We start from the raw sequence: 19861 nt of genomic DNA on the forward strand, positions 1-19861 counted from the left end.
TTTTTGCCAGAGCTGTATATAGTCCTCTGTAAGAGCTCTTACTAGAAAAGAGTATTCTATAGTTAGATGATGAGAATAATAGTCGCCAACACTCATGCTACTAGGAAAGTCAGAGGCCAATTAATTTTTACCAATTGTAGCTAGGGTTGAGCGACTTTTACTTTTTTAAGATCGAGTCGGGTTTCGCGAAACACGACTTTCTCAAAAGTCGAGTCGAGTGAAATCGGCCGATTATCGCGAAAAGTTGGGGATCGACCGAAACATGAAACCCAATGCAAGTCAATGGGGAAGCATAGTCGGCAGTGAGTGGAGGCCAGGAAAACACCTACAGTGCCCATTTTAATGGCAAAAACATCCATTCTTGTTACTGAAGCTTGTCAATCTTAATTTAAATGTGCAAAAAGAAAAGGCTATAAGAAGCCACAGCCAGCTCACCAATCCAGGCAGGTGCACGGAACATCATCTTGGACTAAGATGGATATACATAACGAAGTAAGGAAGGCGTTCCAGCTCCATAAAATTCAAATGCTTTATTTCTCCATTAAAAATTGGTGTAGTACAAAGAGTCCTTGCCTTAGCGCAAAAGTCCAAGTACAGAGTACATGCGACGCGTTTCGATCGTACCCGATCTTAGTCAATGCATGATTTTCTGAGATTTGCAATGATTATTATCTAGTGTTCATGGACCAATCCAGTGATCAATGCTGGTCACATGATTATTACCACAGGTCCTGAACACATGAACTTCGCCGCAGCTGCGGAAATTGCACACAAGTGTGGTTAAAATACTAAATGACATATCATAAATATACATACAAAACAATCAACAATGCAAGGATTAATACAAAGATAAATTCAAAGAATAAGAATGGAATAAATTCAGCAGTAATGGTACATAATTTCATTTTTACGATTCAGGCCAAATGGATATCTGGTTCGCAAATTATATATCCAAAAAGCTTCTCTGGTTAGAAGCTGTCTTTTGATATCTCCACCCCGCTGTGACAGTTTAGTTTGTTCTATGCCCTGGATTGTCATCATAGATGTATTACCTGAGTGACACATGATAAAGTGTTTGGCAGCAGCTGATATATTTTTACCTTGGATATTAGTGCTTCCTAGGTCCCTTAAGTGCTCTGTGAATCTAGTTTTCAGCTTTCTCGTAGTGCACCCTATGTATGACAAATTACATTCTCTACAGTCAATTTTGTACACTACATTCTTTGAGTGACAATTAATAAAATGTTTTATTTGGAAAGTTTTATTTTTATCCTTATCTTGGAATGTGTTATTTGTTAATGCGTACCTGCATGTACTGCACGCAGTGACACCACATTTGTAAAAGCCTTTACATTGTAACCATGTACTAGAAGCCGGCTGTGATTGAAAGAGACTAGGTGATAAAGAGCTGCCAATAGTTGGCGCTCTCCTGGCCACAATATTGAGCCCATCTTTGAGAATATCTGATAGTGAATCGTCTTCCTGCAATATAGGTAACCTTTTCAATATTATATTTTTAATTTCGTTGAACTGGCTGCTATATTGGAAACAAACATATGGTTTCTTACTTTTACCTTCTCTTTCTCTTTTATTCTCCCTATCTAGGGTTAAAAGACTATCTCTAGGTTTTTTATCCACTATTTTTTGTGCTCTATTTAGGGTCCAGTCAGGACACTGTCTTTCTTTTAGCTGCACTCTTAAGCCATCAAATTCCTCCTTTTTAGATATTTCACTACTACAGTTTCTCTTGTGCCGTGTATATTCTCCCACTGGAATTGACTTTATAGTATGTTTGGGGTGGCTACTCCTCGCATGTAGCACAGTATTCCCACTAATAGGTTTTATGTGCGTCTTGCTGTCAACAATCTGATTTTCTACCCCCATCAAGTCTAGATCTAAAAATGAAATAGTACTTTTATTCCATTTGTGGGTGAATTTGATACCAAAATCGTTGCCGTTGATGTATCCAATGAAATCCGGTACGGCAGATACATCACCACCCCAAATAATTAGGGTGTCATCGATGTATCTGCCGTACCAGACCATGGACCCGGCAAAGGGATTGTTCACACTGTAGATATATTTGCGTTCCCAATACGCCATAGTCAGATTTGCCAATGAGGGAGAATACTTAGCCCCCATTGGAACGCCTGTCCTCTGCTCATACACCGTATTTTCAAATGAAAAAATATTGTGTTTTAGAAGAAAAAAAGTGACTTGCAACACATAATTAATTAGATCCTGGGTATAGGAGCTGAAATTTTCCAAGTGATCATGTAGCGCTTCCATTGCCAGGGTATGTGGTATGCATGTGTACAGTGATATAACATCACAGCACAACCATGAATAATTTTTCTGCCATATTTTATTTGAAAAGGTTTTGAGAACTTCCCTAGAATCTTTAACATAGCCTGGTAATTTAACAACAAGGGGTTGTAAGACGGAGTCCACCCACTCACAGAGATGTTCATTCATTGACCCTATACCCGACACTATGGGTCTCATAGCCGGCAAACCCACTCCTTTATGCACCTTAGGCAAACCGTATAATATGGGCATTTTGGGATTGGGAACATATAAATAATCAGCCTGCTTTTTACTAAGGACACCCAAACTCAAACCTTCATTTACCATGATATTTATTTCCTAATTATATTGTTTAGATGGATTGCCTTTCAATTTACCGTAAGTTTCATTATCCATTAGTAATTCTAACATTTTTTCTTTATAATCTTTTATGTTCATAATTACTATCATGCCCCCCTTATCACTTTTTTTAATGATAATATTTTTCATTTCTTTCAGTTCCCTGAGGGCTTTTTTTTGTCTATATGTGAGGTTGCTCTTGTTTGTTTTAGTAATATTGTCTTTGAGATGTTTTAAATCTTTCTCCATCATTTCTTGGAATTTATCCATACATTCCACCCTGGACTGGATAGGGTAGAAGTATGGATTTTTAGTGTTAAAGCAAGCAGACTGATCATTTGATGAAAACCCTGTTGCACCCTGTGTGGACAGATCTTGAAGACATACAAGCGCTAATTGCTCACTGAAGTCCATATGTGCAAACTCATTAACCCCCTGTTTTTCAGGTTCTATGTTTCTCTCCTCTTCACTGTTGAAAAAATGTTTTTTTATTGTAAGATTACGGATAAATTTGTTCACATCCATAATAGTTGTGAACAAATTAAATTCAGTGTCGGGCACAAAATTTAACCCTAAGGACAACACATCCAATTGATCCTTCGTGAGTTTTGATGTTGAAAGGTTAATCACATTGCATTTTGTTTCCTTTTCTGCTTGCCCTTGTATCTGGTGGTCATTCTCGGCATGCTTTTTGTGTTTTCTGCCCCCCCGTCTTTTCCGTTTTTTGGCGGTTTGTAGAAAGTTCTTCTATTTTCCCACGTATTGTTATCCAAAGATGCATCTGACGCACTTAAATTGGCATCCGACGATTCCGCATCTGATGATACAAATCCAACTTGCGATTTGCCAAGCGGTTTTCTGTGTGCTGAACTAGTTTTTAATATGGATCTCGGGGATTTATAACTTCTGTCCCACTCGCCCCACTCATATACTTTGTCTGAGGCATAGTCTTTCAGATCCCTTTCAAATTTCCGTTTTTTACGGTCCATAATTTCAATTTCCAGCGCACCGATATTATCTTTCATTTTTTTCATTGATGATTCATACTGTGAAGAATTTTTAAACTTGTCAATGGTGATGGTGATTTCTTCAATATTTTTTTGTACTTCACCAAGTTTTGACTCTTCATGTTTCACCAACAATTTCATCAGATTTAGTGAGCAATTTGTTAGGATCTGATTCCACTCCCTTTGAAAGTTCTCTGAATACAACACCGTGGAGACTTTTTTTATCCTTAAGCCCCGTGGGATCATATCCTTGGCTAGGTAATTCTGCCGCGTGGTATTATTCCACCAGATTTTCATTTCATGTTTGGATAATTTTTCCAATTCCAGCATGTGCATAGAAAAATCAGAATCTTCAGCTGGAGTACTGCTGAGGTCACCGAAAACTTGTGCAGCCTTTGCTGATCTATCATTAAGATTCATAATGACCTTAGATAACTCTGTACTGTGAGCATTTGCAAAAATACAGTGAATGGCAAGATTAGATTGGGAGACTTCGGCAAAGTCCAAAAGTGCAAATGTGCAAAAAGAAAAGGCTATAAGAAGCCACAGCCAGCTCACCAATCCAGGCAGGTGCACGGAACATCATCTTGGACTAAGATGGATATACATAACGAAGTAAGGAAGGCGTTCCAGCTCCATAAAATTCAAATGCTTTATTTCTCCATTAAAAATTGGTGTAGTACAAACAGTCCTTGCCTTAGCGCAAAAGTCCAAGTACAGAGTACATGCGACGCGTTTCGATCGTACCCGATCTTAGTCAATGCATGATTTTCTGAGATTTGCAATGATTATTATCTAGTGTTCATGGACCAATCCAGTGATCAATGCTGGTCACATGATTATTACCACAGGTCCTGAACACATGAACTTCGCCGCAGCTGCGGAAATTGCACACAAGTGTGGTTAAAATACTAAATGACATATCATAAATATACATACAAAACAATCAACAATGCAAGGATTAATACAAAGATAAATTCAAAGAATAAGAATGGAATAAATTCAGCAGTAATGGTACCGTACATAATTTCATTTTTACGATTCAGGCCAAATGGATATCTGGTTCGCAAATTATATATCCAAAAAGCTTCTCTGGTTAGAAGCTGTCTTTTGATATCTCCACCCCGCTGTGACAGTTTAGTTTGTTCTATGCCCTGGATTGTCATCATAGATGTATTACCTGAGTGACACATGATAAAGTGTTTGGCAGCAGCTGATATATTTTTACCTTGGATATTAGTGCTTCCTAGGTCCCTTAAGTGCTCTGTGAATCTAGTTTTCAGCTTTCTCGTAGTGCACCCTATGTATGACAAATTACATTCTCTACAGTCAATTTTGTACACTACATTCTTTGAGTGACAATTAATAAAATGTTTTATTTGGAAAGTTTTATTTTTATCCTTATCTTGGAATGTGTTATTTGTTAATGCGTACCTGCATGTACTGCACGCAGTGACACCACATTTGTAAAAGCCTTTACATTGTAACCATGTACTAGAAGCCGGCTGTGATTGAAAGAGACTAGGTGATAAAGAGCTGCCAATAGTTGGCGCTCTCCTGGCCACAATATTGAGCCCATCTTTGAGAATATCTGATAGTGAATCGTCTTCCTGCAATATAGGTAACCTTTTCAATATTATATTTTTAATTTCGTTGAACTGACTGCTATATTGGAAACAAACATATGGTTTCTTACTTTTACCTTCTCTTTCTCTTTTATTCTCCCTATCTAGGGTTAAAAGACTATCTCTAGGTTTTTTATCCACTATTTTTTGTGCTCTATTTAGGGTCCAGTCAGGATACTGTCTTTCTTTTAGCTGCACTCTTAAGCCATCAAATTCCTCCTTTTTAGATATTTCACTACTACAGTTTCTCTTGTGCCGTGTATATTCTCCCACTGGAATTGACTTTATAGTATGTTTGGGGTGGCTACTCCTCGCATGTAGCACAGTATTCCCACTAATAGGTTTTATGTGCGTCTTGCTGTCAACAATCTGATTTTCTACCCCCATCAAGTCTAGATCTAAAAATGAAATAGTACTTTTATTCCATTTGTGGGTGAATTTGATACCAAAATCGTTGCCGTTGATGTATCCAATGAAATCCGGTACGGCAGATACATCACCACCCCAAATAATTAGGGTGTCATCGATGTATCTGCCGTACCAGACCATGGACCCGGCAAAGGGATTGTTCACACTGTAGATATATTTGCGTTCCCAATACGCCATAGTCAGATTTGCCAATGAGGGAGAATACTTAGCCCCCATTGGAACGCCTGTCCTCTGCTCATACACCGTATTTTCAAATGAAAAAATATTGTGTTTTAGAAGAAAAAAAGTGACTTGCAACACATAATTAATTAGATCCTGGGTATAGGAGCTGAAATTTTCCAAGTGATCATGTAGCGCTTCCATTGCCAGGGTATGTGGTATGCATGTGTACAGTGATATAACATCACAGCACAACCATGAATAATTTTTCTGCCATATTTTATTTGAAAAGGTTTTGAGAACTTCCCTAGAATCTTTAACATAGCCTGGTAATTTAACAACAAGGGGTTGTAAGACGGAGTCCACCCACTCACAGAGATGTTCATTCATTGACCCTATACCCGACACTATGGGTCTCATAGCCGGCAAACCCACTCCTTTATGCACCTTAGGCAATATATGTCATTTAGTATTTTAACCACACTTGTGTGCAATTTCCGCAGCTGCGGCGAAGTTCATGTGTTCAGGACCTGTGGTAATAATCATGTGACCAGCATTGATCACTGGATTGGTCCATGAACACTAGATAATAATCATTGCAAATCTCAGAAAATCATGCATTGACTAAGATCGGGTACGATCGAAACGCGTCGCATGTACTCTGTACTTGGACTTTTGCGCTAAGGCAAGGACTGTTTGTACTACACCAATTTTTAATGGAGAAATAAAGCATTTGAATTTTATGGAGCTGGAACGCCTTCCTTACAATCTTAATTTACTTTATAATAATAGTTAGGCATTGGAAATTGGGGGTCATTTGGCTAAAGTTGTGGGGGGTAGGGCTGGTTCAAGTTTTTAGTGGGCCCAGGAAACGTGGACTACGTCACGCCGGTGAAGCAGGGAGAGGTAAGTATTTCAACTTTGCAAGTGCTGTGATCCTGAGCAAGCAGGGGGGCCAACTCATTCGCATTGGCACTGGCACAGGGCCCCTCAAAGTACAGCGGTGTGTTTGCACGGCGGGGGCGCCTCCCACCGGCAGCGACACTTTTGCGTACTATGAGGGGCCCTGTGCCAGTGAAAGCGCCAACGAGTATGCCCCCCCACCTGATGAAGGAACCTGCACTTTCATCTGCACCTTCCTCTTTGTCCCTGTGTAAGGTGGTATAGTATGCGGGAAGGGGAACCTGACTTTCAGCAGGGTCAGATTCTGGCTGTGTAGCGTGCAAGGGGAATGTAGTGGTCTGGGTCAATGTACCAGCAGATTCATCTAGCACTGGCTGGGCAATGGGCAGGATGCGGAGGAAACACAGATATAGGCCCAAATAATAAAGTGGGCTAAATGCAGTTCAAAATTGGTAACAGGACTAACCAGGCGGCATTGCTTTGTTCAGTGGAGGACAACTGTAATGAGAGGCTGACACAGTGAGTAGGCCCAAATAAGTAACTAGGCTAAATTAAGTTCAAAATTGGTAACAGGACTAACCAGGCGGCATTGCTTTGTTCAGTGGAGGACAACTGTAATGAGAGGCTGACACAGTGAGTAGGCCCAAATAAGTAACTAGGCTAAATGCAGTTCAAAATTGGTAACAGGACTAACCAGGCGGCATTGCTTTGTTCAGTGGAGGACAACTGTAATGAGAGGTTGACACAGTGAATAGGCCCAAATAAGTAACTAGGCTAAATGAAGTTCAAAATTGGTAACAGGACTAACCAGGCGGCATTGCTTTGTTCAGTGGAGGACAACTGTAATGAGAGGCTGACACAGTGAGTAGGCCCAAATAAGTAACTAGGCTAAATGAAGTTCAAAATTGGTAACAGGACTAACCAGGCGGCATTGCTTTGTTCAGTGGAGGACAACTGTAATGAGAGGCTGACACAGTGAGTAGGCCCAAATAAGTAACTAGGCTAAATGCAGTTCAAAATTGGTAACAGTAGTAAACAGGCGGCACTGCTTTGTTCAGTGGAGAACAGCAAGGAGCGGCAGACACCATTAGTGGGCCCCAACCAAGCTAGTAGGCCAAATGCAGTTTAAAATTTGTAAATATAGGCCAAAAGCCTGAAGATTGAAGCTCAGCTTTGTTCAGTGGAGAACACGAAGGAGCGGCAGACACCGTTAGTAGGCCCAACCAAACTAGTATCCCAAATGCAGTTTCATATTAAAAATATAGGCCGAAAGCCAGAAGATTGAAGCTCAGGAAAAAAAAACAGGAGAACACCAAGGAGCGGCAGACACCGTTTGTAGGCCCCAACCAAACTAGTAGGCCAAATGAAGTTAAATATCTGATATAGGCCGAAAGCCTGAAGATTGAAGCTCAGCTTTGTTCAGTGGAGGAGAACACCAAGGAGCGGCAGACACCGTTAGTAGGCCCAACCAAACTAGTATCCCAAATGCAGTTTCATATTAAAAATATAGGCCAAAAGCCTGAAGATTGAAGCTCAGCTTTGCTCAGTGGAGGAGAAAAGCAAGGAGCGGCAGACACCGTTAGTAGGCCCCAACCAAACTAGTAGGCCAAATGTAGTTTAAAATTTGTAAATATAGGCCGAAAGCCAGAAGATTGAAGCTCAGCTTTCCTCAGTGGAGGACAACACCAAGGGGCGGCAGACACCGTTACTAGGGCCCAACCAAACAAGTAGCCCAAATGCAGTTTAAAATTCCCTATAGGCCGAAAGCCTGAAGATTGAAGCTCAGCTTTGTTCAGTGGAGGACAACACCAAGGAGCGGCAGACACCGTTAGTAGGCCCAACCCAACTAGTAGCCCCAATGCAGTTTTCAAATTCCTATAGGCTGAAAACCTGACAATTGAAGCTCAGCTTTTTTCAGAGGAGGACAGCTGTATTGAGTGGCGCAGACAGACACAGGTAGTAGGCCTTAAACCAAAAAGTTGGCTCAATGCAGTTTAAAAAAGGTTACAGGGGTACACAGGCAGCATTGGTGTGGTCAGCGGAGGACGATTGGAAGTAGTGGCGCAGACTTACTAGGCCTAAAATAAAAAAGTAGGCTCTATGCAGGTTTAAAAAGGTTACAGGGGTACACAGGCAGCATTGGTGTGGTCAGCGGAGGACGATTGCAAGGAGGGACCACAGACAGACTTACTAGGCCTAAAATTAAAAAGTAGGCTCTATGCAGGATTAAATAGGTTACAGGGGTACACAGGCAGCATTGGTGTGGTCAGCGGAGGACGATTGCAAGGAGGGACCGCAGACAGACTTACTAGGCCTAAAATTAAAAAGTAGGCTCTATGCAGGTTTAAATAGGTTACAGTTACAGGGGTACACACATTGGTGTGGTCAGCGGAGGACGATTGCACCGAGGGGCAGACACAGTTAGAAGGGCCAAAAAAGTAATAGGCAAAATGCAGTTAAAAATAGGTTACAGGAGTACGCAGGCGGCCTAGCTTTGTTCAGTGGAGGACAACTGTAAGGAGTGTCTGACACAGTTAGTAGGCCAAAATAATAAAGTGAGGTTAATGTCTGGCAAAAAAATTTTTTTACAAATAAACAGGTGGCACACCTAGGTACAGGGGTGGGTTCCTCTGCTGACTTGCAGACAGTGGTAGTTGGCGCAAAGTATTAACTGGTGTAAATGTTGGACAGGGCCCCTGAATATTTTTACTAGCATCATTCATGTCAACAAATTGGTATTGGCAGTGCCATTGAAGGATTTAACAGCACAGACTAAACAGTGGTGGAGCAGTGAGAGGTAATTTTGCAAGTGGTAGAGCACTGTTTGAGCTGGGGGGGAACACTCTCTCGTGGGCGGCGGTACTGGCCCAGGGCCCCTCATGTTACGATGGTGTGTCTGATGTTGGGTGTGCACCACCACCGCCAGAGACACTTCATTGTACTATGAGGGACCCTGTGCCAGTGCCGTCGCCCAAAAGTGGGCACACCCACCTGTTCAGCCAAACGGCACTCGCACGGGTGCTTGCGCCAAGTGGTGACCACGGCCACGTGGGGGGAGTCAGCCCATTTAGGGAGGTGTAAAAATGGCCAATGGTGGACATACAGCAGCTGCAAATGGAGAAATTGGAGCAGTCAGTAAGACGAGTCCAAAATCAAGATCTTTTTACAGGAAAGCTAGGTGTCAGTAGGGAAAGGTGGGGCAAAATAATTAGAAATCCATGATTGGTTCATTTTAATGAAGGTTAGATCATCAACATTTTGGGTAGCCAGACGAGTCCTTTTTTCGGTCAGTATTGAACCGGCAGCACTGAATACTCTTTCTGATAGCACACTAGCAGCTGGGCAAGCAAGCTCCTGTAAAGCATATTCTGCCAATTCAGGCCAGGTGTCTATTTTGGATGCCCAGTATTCAAATGGGAATGACGTGTGAGGGAGAACATCGATAAGGGAGGAAAAATAGTTAGTAACCATACTGGACAAATGTCTCCTGTCAGTTTGAATTGATGCTGCAGTACCTGTCGTGTCTGCGGTCATTGCGAAATCACTCCACAACCTGGTCATAAAACCCCTCTGTCCAACGCCACTTCTGATTTGTGCACCTCTAACACCTCTGCCATGTTGCCCCCTGCAGCTCGTGTGAGAACCATCACCGCCGCTGTGTGCTGGGAATGCCTGAACCAAGCGGTTTACAAGAGTTGCTTGTTTGGTAGCCAATATTTGCTCAAGGTTCTCATGTGGCATGATGTTTTGCAATTTCCCTTCATAGCGTGGATCCAGGAGGCAGGCCAACCGGTAATCATCATCGGTCATCATTTTGATAATGCGGGGGTCCCTTTTTAGGATACGCAAGACATAATCCGCCATGTGGGCCAATGTTCCAGGTGTCAATTCAATGCTTGTGCTGGGTTGAGGAGCACTTTCTGGCAAATCAACATCACTTGTCTCCCTCAAAAACCCTGTACCTGACCTTGCAACGCCACCAGTTTCTATTGCCCCCTGAGAAGCTTCCTCCTCCCATAAATATTCATCCCCATCATCCTCCTCATCCTCCTCCTCTTCGTCCGCCACCTTGTCCAGGAGACTTCCCTGAGCAGACAATGGCTAACTGTCATCAAGGCTTCCCTCGTCCTCGGCTGCAGACGCCTGCTCCTTTATGTGCGTCAAACTTTGCATCAGCAGACGCAATAGGGGGATGCTCATGCTTATGATGGCGTCGTCTGCACTAACCAGGTGTGTGCATTCCTCAAAACACTGAAGGACTTGACACAGGTCTTGTAGCTTCGACCACTGCACACCTGACAACTCCATGTCTGCCATCCAACTGCCTGCCCGTGTATGTGTATCCTCCCACAAATACATAACAGCACGCCTCTGTTCGCACAGCCTCTGAAGTATGTGCAGTATGGAGTTCCACCTTGTTGCAACGTCGATTATTAGGCGGTGCTGGGGAAGCTTCAAAGCTTCAAAGGTGCTGATGGTTCTGCATACGGCTGGAGTGTACGGGCGAACGGCGGATGTGCGAGCAAAGTCTTCGCACCTTCAGGAACAGGGCGGGTAACCCCGGATAACTTTTCAGGAAGCACTGCACCACCAGGTTCAAGGTGTGAGCCAGGCAAGGCATTTGTTTCAGTTGTGAAAGGGCTATGGCAGCCATAAAATTCCTTCCGTTATCACTGACTACCTTGCCTGCCTCAAGATGTACACTGCCCAGCCATGACTGAGTTTCTTGCTGCAAGAACTCGGCCAGAACTTCCGCGGTGTGTCTGTTGTCGCCCAAACACTTAATTTCCAACACAGCCTGCTGACGCTTACCACTAGCTGTTCCATAATGGGACACCTCGTGTGCAACACTGGCAGCTGCGGATAGAGTGGTCGTGCGACTGCGGTCTGTGAACGAGCTCTCGCTTCTGCTGGAGGACGAGGAGGAGGAGGAGGGGTGGCGAATGCCTGCAGCCAACTGTTTCCTAGACCGTGGGCTAGGCAGAACTGTCCCACTATGGCTGTCCCCTGTGGACCCTGCATCCAGCACATTAACCCAGTGTGCCGTGATGGACACGTAACGTCCTTGGCCATGCCTACTGGTCCATGCATCTGTTGTGAGGTGCACCTTTCTACTGACAGATTGCTTGAGTGCATGGACAATGCGGTCTTTGACATGCTGTGGAGGGCTGGGATGGCTTTTCTCGCAAAGAAGTGTCGACTGGGTAGGTCATAGCGTGGCACTGCGTAGGCCATCAGGGCTTTGAAAGCTTTGCTTTCAACCAACCGGTAGGGCATCATCTCTAACGAGATTAGTCTAGCAATGTGGGCATTCAAACCCTGTGTACGCGGATGAGAGGATGAGTACTTCCTTTTCCTAACGAGAGTCTCTTGTAGGGTGAGCTGGACTGGAGAGCTGCATATGGTAGAACTAGCGGGGGTGGTGGTGGACATGGCAGACTGAGAGAGGGTTGGTGATGGTATTCTTGCTGTTGGCCTACATACAGTGTTTCCTCCCAAGAACCTGGTGATTCCCTGACTGCTTTGGCCTTGCGACGATACCTCCACATTTGCTGCAGGTGGTGTCGTAAACGGTGGGCTTACAGTGAGGGAAGGAATGTAGCGTTGCTGACTAGCTTCATTGTGAGCCGGTGCAACAACGTTACGGGACGTTTGGTAGTTAGTCCAGGCTTGCAAGTGCATGGTGGTTAAATGTCTACGCATGCAAGTTGTATTTAAATTTTCGACATTCTGACCTCTGCTAAAGGTCCTTGAGCATTTCTTACAGATCACTTTGCACTGATCATTCGGATCTTGGTTAAAAAATTGCCAGACTGCACTCTTCCTACTATCGAATACCTTTTCAGGCATTGCACACTGTGCTACTTTAACCGGATGGCCACGCTGTCCTACAACTGTTTTTTGTTTTGACACACGTTTTTGGCCAGATACGGGCCTGCCAGATGAAAGCTGTTGCGATGTTGATGCCTGCTGCGGCTCATCCTCCTCCGCTTCAGAGCTACTGCCAGCGGCACCCTGTTCCCCCAATGGCTGCCAATCGGGGTCAACAACTGGGTCATCTATCACCTCCTCTTCTATGTCCTGTGCACCTTCCTCTGTGTCACCGTGTAAGCCGGTGCTATAGCGTTCGGGACGGGGCACCATAGTCTCATCAGGGTCAGATTCTGGCTCAGTACACTGCGAGGGCAATGTTGTGATCTGAGTCAATGGAACAGCATAATGATCTAGCTGTGGCTGTGCATCTGTGCACTCCATGTCCGATTTATCTTGTAATGGGCATGGCCTGTTAACAATTTCCCTTTCTAACCCAGGCACGGTATGTGTAAAGAGCTCCATGGAGTAACCTGTTGTGTCGTCTGACGCATCCTTCACTGTTGTTCTGGGTGAAGGACACAAGGAAGCGACTTGTTCCTGACCGGGAGCATCCACTGACGACGCGCTGCTTTTAAATTTTGCACTTTCCGAAGAGGAGGCGAAAGAGCTAGAGGCAGAGGCAGCAAGCAGAGGCAGCAAGGAAAGCCAAAGCTTTTTCCTTCTGCTCCGGCTTTAAAAGCGGTTTTCCTACTCCCAGAAAAGGGAGTGTTCGAGGCCTTGTGTAGCCAGACGATGACGCTGGCTCAACAACTCGAGACTTAGGGGCTATATTGCTTTTCCCACGACCACCTGATGCTCCACGACCACCACCACTACCATCATTACCAGCTGGCAATGACCGCCCACGGCCATGACCTCTTCCACCAGACTTCCTCATTTTTGGAAAAATGTAACCAAACTAACATCCGTTATATGGTACTGTAAAACCAGGTAGAAGGTGTACGTAAACTTGTTGTGAATTTAAAACTCCCTTTATAGGTGTGTGAGACTGTTTGAAAAATCAGGCCCACTGTATTACACTACACAGTTTCAGTGGCAGAAAGTGGCTGGCAGATATGCCACTAACAGGACTGACGCAGATGCACTCACTGGCAATATAAATCTCCCTTTTTTATGTGTGGGAGAATGCAGGAAAAAAATCAGGCCCACTGTATTACACTAGACAGTTTGATTGGCAGAAAGTGGCTGGCAGATATGCCACTAACAGGAATGATGCAGATGCACTCAGTGGCAATATAAATCTCCCTTTTGTATGTGTGGGATACAGCAGAAAAATCAGGCCCACTGGATTACACTACACAGTTTGAGTGTCAGAAAGTGGCTGGCAGATATGCCACAAACAGGACAGACCAGATGCACTCAATGGCAATATAAATCTCCCTTTTTTATGTGTGGGAGAATGCAGGAAAAAATCAGGCCCACTGTATTACTGTCAGGGAGAGACTTGGTGAGCGAGAGCTAATAACCCGGGCTCCTGCAATTTCCCTAAGACTAGGGAAATCCTGACTGACCCTCTACCTGAAGTTTACACTGATGGTGTGCATGTTCAGGCCTCGAACCTCACCCTAACTCCTGAGCTCAGCCCTAGGCTGAAACCTCCACCCACCACCCAGTGAAGAGGTAATACTTAAATACCCACAGTTAGCACAGACAAGGATAAAGGAAAATTTACACCACGCCGCAGACACTCAGGAATACACTATAAATGTGCAGGGCAAAATAAACACAAATATAGGAAGGAGTAAATAAGACGAAGGAATATACACCACCAGCAATGAATCTCCAACCACCAGCTCTCCACTCCAGACCGAGATAACAACGCAAGACAGAAGCAATAATCGGCGACACCCAAGGATGAGGAGAACTATTTAAAGGCCATGGAAATGGCCCAGCTTCCAATCCGAGGATCAGGTAAATTAACCCCGGAACAGCTAGACAAAATCTAGCAGACGCCAATGAGTAAACAGTGGTCAAAAGCGGAATTACCGCTGTCTGTCGGACGACCTGGTCTGAACAGCGTCCGACATGACAATTACACTACACAGTTTGATTGGCAGAAAGTGGCTGGCAGATATGCCACTAACAGGACTGACGCAGATGCACTCAGTGGCAATATAAATCTCCCTTTTTTATGTGTGGGAGAATGCAGGAAAAAAATCGGGCCCACTGTATTACACTACACAGTTTGAGTGGCAGAAAGTGGCTCTCAGATATGCCACTAACAGGGCTGACGCAGATGCACTCAGTGACAATATAAATCTCCCTTTTGTATGTGTGGGAGACAGCAGAAAAATCAGGCCCACTGGATTACACTACACAGTTTGAGTGGCAGAAAGTGGCTGGCAGATATGCCACAAACAGGACAGACGCAGATCCACTTAGTGGCAATATAAATCTCCCTTTTTTATGTGTGGGAGAATGCAGGAAAAAATCAGGCCCACTGTATTACACTGCACAGTTTGATTGGCAGAAAGTGGCTGGCAGATATGCCACTAACAGGACTGATGCAGATGCACTCAGTTGCAATATAAATCTCCCTTTTGTATGTGTGGGAGAATGCAGGAAAAATCAGGCCCACTGTATTACACTACACAGTTTGATTGGCAGAAAGTGGCTGGCAGATATGCCACTAACAGGACTGATGCAGATGCACTCAGTTGCAATATAAATCTACCTTTTTATGTGTGGGAGACAGCAGAAAAATCAGGCCCACTGGATTACACTACACAGTTTGAGTGGCAGAAAGTGGCTGGCAGATATGCCACAAACAGGACAGACGCAGATGCACTTAGTGGCAATATAAATCTCCCTTTTTTATGTGTGGGAGAATGCAGGAAAAAATCAGGCCCACTGTATTACACTACACAGTTTGATTGGCAGAAAGTGGCTGGCAGATATTTAAAAAAATACAAGGGCTGTAGTAGAATTTCAATCTCGCTACAATGATCAAAGGACAAGAACGGCAGCAATAAAAAGGACTGCTGCACACAAGAGTGTGGACAAAGAAACAAGAGAACTGTGCAGAAAGGAGCAGCAGGATGTTTGCTTTTAAAAAAGCAGTTGGTTTGCACAGCGGCGTACAAACAGCAATGCAGCTATCAGGGAGCCTTATAAGCTACAGAGCTGATGCACAGAAATCTAGCCTCCACTGTCCCTGCCAAGAAAAGGTGGTGTTGGACAGTGGAAATCGCTACAGCACAAGCGGTTTGGGGGTTAATCTTCCCTCCCTAACAATATCCCTGCTTCAGACAAAGCTACAGCAACCTCTACCTATGCTCAGATAGGCAGCAGTAAGATGGCGGTCGGCGTGCATGCCCCTTTATAGCCCCTGTGACGCCTTGAGTATCGCGGGTGCTCGGGTGACATGTTTGAGTCCCCGCGGCCGCATGTTTTGGAGCTGTTAAGACAGCCACAAAACATGCGGGTATTGCCTTACAAACCCGGGCACTAGTGCTAACTACATTCATTTTATAGGTACAGTATACTCTATATAGCAGCAATGCAGTTCAAGTTTCACATATTCAATGTTTGCATGCAGCTTAGCGCTTACAGAGCGCTGCTGTACTATTTGTTTTGTATGTACCGGTAATACTGTCACAGCGGTTTTCTCCTGTTCACACTTTCTTCATTCTGATTGAAGGTGCTGATCATTTTTTTGTGTCTTTACAAAATCTTAAATGCCACAAAACCCCCCCAAAAAAACATAAAAGTGTCATGAAAACAACCCTAGCGACTTGTTACAATATTTCTATATGTTTTTAGCAAAGTGCCTATTTAATGATTTCCTACTATTCCAATAAATGGTTAACTAACACATCAGATCTGTCAGCCTTTTAACAAATCCGTTTATGCAAAAGATTAAATACAATATTATCACAGTAGTGGATGGAAAAGAACTTTAAGTCTCTGCCAAAGCAAAAAGTATAAAAAAAAGACAAACTGTGAAACTTGAGGATTATTCTGTTCTTTAAAACAGAACTGGATTCATCTGGGTGGTTGATGCATCATTTCCATGAATTCCTGACCTGTTAAATAATGTAGGAAATGTTCTATGCTTTATGGGATTTTTCATCTTCCAAATAAAAAAGAGACCTGAATCTATACATTGTCATGGTTCATCATAAGAATGATTAGTATAATGTGCCCTTGAGGGCTGTCCCACACGTCCAGATAATTCCGGTACCGGAATAAATCGGTACCGGAGTTATCCGTGTCCGTGTGCCTGGGAACTCACGGAGGCCATACCTGCGGCACACGTGTGCCGCCCGTATGGCGAGTGGGTACCACACGGAGCGTGTGGTACCCACTCTGCATGGTGCTGAAGCTGCGATTCATATCATCCCTGCAGCAACGTTTGCTGCAGGGAAAATATGAAGAATAGTGTTTAAAATAAAGATCCATGTGTCCGCCGCCCCCCCACCCCCTGTGCGCCCCCCCCGCTGGTCAGAAAATACTCACCCGGATCCCCCGTCGGCAGTCGCTCCTTCCTGGTCTGGCCGCGGCTTACTGTATGCGGTCACGTGGGGCCGCTCATTTACACTCATGAATAGGCGGCTCCGCCCCTATTGGAGGTGGAGCCACATATTCATGAGTGTAATCGGCCGCATACAGTAGGAGGCGCGGCCAGACCAGGAAGGAGCGACAGCCGACGGGGGACCCGGATAAGTATTTTCTGACCAGCGGGGGGGGCGCACAGGGGGTGGGGGGGCGGCGGACACATGGATCTTTAGTTTAAACACTATCATTCATATTTTCTCTGTAGCAAACGCTGCTACAGGGAAGATATGAATACCGGCTTCAGCACCATGTGGGGGGGACAGCGCTTACTGTAGCGCTGTCTCCGGCACGCCACACGGACCCCAGACGGAGAATGTCCGTGTGAGGTGCGTGTTTTACACGGACCCATTGACTCTATTGGGTCCGTGTAATCCGTGCGCTCCCACGAACACTGACATGTCTCCGTGTTTGGCACACGGAGACACGGTCCGCACACGGTCCGCACAAAATCAATGACATCTGAACAGATGCATTGATTTTTATGGGTCTACGTGTGTCAGTGTCTCCGGTACGGGAGGAAACTGTCACCTCACGTACCGGAGCCACTGACGTGTGAAACCGGCCTTAAGGAGTTGTCCAGTCTTAAGCTACAAGTCTGCAGTCCTTCTATGTGACTGCAGACTTGTGAATCCTCAGATCGTGCAGACGGCGTACTGTGAGGATTCTCCAGTGCCGGCACCAGAAGCGGGTGGTCAAGTAAGTGCAAATACACGACTTGCATACTTCAGGCCACATTCCAACTAAAATGTGTTTCTGGCCTTGATCGATACGCTTGCATGGGATGCATCCTGTGCGTACGATGTGAGAATTCACAAGTCTGCAGTCACATAACACCGGACAACCCCTTTAAGGTTGTGTACACTCTTCTAACAATTTATGTTATGTTATGTTATTTAATCTAAAATAAGAAAAATAAAGCAACTGTATATAGCCTACCGTTTTCTGATTACAGATTCTATTTATTCTCTGGCTATGTTTCCATGATGAGTGTTTGGTGAGTTTTCGATGTTGCTAATTTTCTGCTCTACTTACCTTTTTTTTTTATTGCATCTTTTATTTTTTCTATGTGCGTTTTTATTGCTTTTTTTTACACAAGAGAAATTGACATTTCATGCACTGCAGGTAAATTTATGCTGCGTAACAAAAAAAAGCACGGTCCACGAGATTTTTATAAACTCTCATCCACATTGCTGGAACTGTAAGACACTGCGTTTCTTGAGTAGCGAAAATACACAGAGTCAAAAACTCACCGTGGAAACTTAACCTTATACATTACATCTCCAAGGACTGCAACAAACACTGTGCAGTCAATTCAGGGATCTTATTGTTATGGCTAATACATTACAAACCACTAGTGGGGATTGTTTGTTGCTGAAAGCATAGACCCTCATCCTTTGTTATCTGTGGACAGATTCTGGTTTCCTAGTTGCACCCTGAGCATAGAAGACATTTGCCGAGACACATGAAGACAACATCTGTTTTAATACGCTATTAGTACATATGGACACCAGGCCACCCATTAGCCACAGTAAGGCCTCATTAAGACATCCATTTTTCACATACCATATATACTTGAGTACAGGCCGACCCAAGTAAAAGCCGAGGCACCTAATTTTGTCATGGGAAACTGGGTAAGCTTATTGACTAGAGTATAAGCCGGGTATGAATTGCCCCCTCATTCCTATCCCAGTATGCGTGGTTCCCCCCGTCCTGTCCAGCATTGTGTGGCTCCCCTCTGTTGTATGCATGGTTCCCCCAGTCCCATCTTGTATGCATGGCTCAGCTCCCCCTCTCCCATCCTTGTTCGCATGGCTCCCCTGTCCCATCTTGTATGCATGGCTGGGCTCTACTGAGCTCCCCCGTCCTCCTCCGTCCTCCCCCGTCCTCCTCCGTAGTCCCCCGTCCTCCCCATCCTCCTCCGTCATACTTACCCTCCTCACACCGTTGCTGAACTTCCCTGCATCTCTGTCCCGACGCGGCAGCTTCTTCTGTGCCGAACGGTCACGTGGTACCGCTCATGAAGGTCATGAATATGCGCTCCATGCCTATGGGAGTGGAGACACGTCCATATTCATGACCTTAATGAGCGGTACCACGTGACCGCTCGGCACAGGAAGAAGCTGCCGCCCCGGGACAGAGATGCAGAGAGAAGGAGATGCAGCGAGGGTAAGTATTGATGTCTTCTGGAAGCCGGTGGCTGCAGCTGTCACTGTGCTACAGCAACTGGCTCCCCGCTCACCCTCCCCGCTGGCTTTCTGTACCGTGACTCGTGTATGAGCCGAGGGGAGCACTTTCAGCACACAAAAATGTGCTGAAAATTTTGGCTTATACACGAGTATATACGGTAAGTGTTTTATCCATGGTTTTCACATGTACCTGTTTAGTCTACTGAGTTGTTCACATACAGTGGGCACAGAAAGTATTCATACCCCTTTAAATTTTTCACTCTTTGTTTCATTGCAGCCATTTGGCAAATTCAAAAAAGTTCATTTTTTTCTCATTAATGTACACTCTGCACCCAATCTTGACTGAAAAAAAACAGAAATGTACAAATTTTGGCAAATTTATAAAAAAAGAAACTGAAATATCACATGGTCAGATGTATTTACAGCCTTTGCTCAATATTGAGTAGAAGCATCCTTTTGAGCTAGTACAGCCATG

The 19861-nt window shown here is 44.5% G+C and overlaps 1 protein-coding gene across 2 annotated transcripts in view; it reads right to left on the reverse strand.

Annotated features, from left to right (window-relative positions):
- MAMDC2 (MAM domain containing 2) overlaps nt 1-19861 on the reverse strand; it is a 188703-nt gene that overhangs the window by 144785 nt on the left and 24057 nt on the right. The gene's annotated exons all lie outside the window — the stretch shown is intronic.

The sequence above is a fragment of the Ranitomeya variabilis genome, chromosome 1 (genome assembly GCF_051348905.1).
Source record: "Ranitomeya variabilis isolate aRanVar5 chromosome 1, aRanVar5.hap1, whole genome shotgun sequence".
In the NCBI taxonomy this organism is placed as follows: domain Eukaryota; kingdom Metazoa; phylum Chordata; class Amphibia; order Anura; family Dendrobatidae; genus Ranitomeya; species Ranitomeya variabilis.